Below are 702 nucleotides of genomic sequence, written 5' to 3'. Positions count from 1 at the left end.
TATTGATGAGAATAGATTGTAAATTTTAGACAATGCACAGCGCATTTTATATTACCAAAATTACGAGAAATGAATAAATATGGGTAAAGACCCCCTTAAAATATTTCTATAATTTCTTTTTATTATTTTGAAAATATTTTAACCACGTTAACAAAGGAAATCTTCATAATCTTAAATTTTATTTAATTTTATCATTTCAAGCTGGATCTGCCACCTGCTCTAGTGCGTAATGTTGACGTACTTTATATAACAAACAGAATATATGTGTGTAATATAAATCCTCGCAGTTCAGTTAAGCACTTTTCCTTAAAATAAAACTCACAAGAAAAATACATTTTTGTAACATAAATTTAAAAAAAGATGAAAATGAGTAATTGTTGTATCAGTGCAGTATTCTTGCTTCGGTATTAACTTTTTTGAAATAATAATTCCTGCATTTAGCGTCATATGGCCCCTGGGGCATCTAAATTAATTAATAATATCTATTCCTATCTTGAAAAGTCATAGTTATATAAATCGTTCCAAATATGTCCGTGACAATGTCTATTTTACGGAATATATAAGCGACAATCTTGCTTATCATACTATTTATTGTTCTTACGTTAAGTTACAGGCTTAAATCAAAATCCCTGAAATTAAAGACATCTGATATTTGTTTAAAAATCAATACCAGAGAATAATTTAAATATATTTTATTCTCAA

The sequence above is a fragment of the Belonocnema kinseyi genome, chromosome 4, assembly GCF_010883055.1.
Source record: "Belonocnema kinseyi isolate 2016_QV_RU_SX_M_011 chromosome 4, B_treatae_v1, whole genome shotgun sequence".
Lineage (NCBI taxonomy): Eukaryota > Metazoa > Arthropoda > Insecta > Hymenoptera > Cynipidae > Belonocnema > Belonocnema kinseyi.
This window is presented reverse-complemented; position numbering follows the sequence as displayed.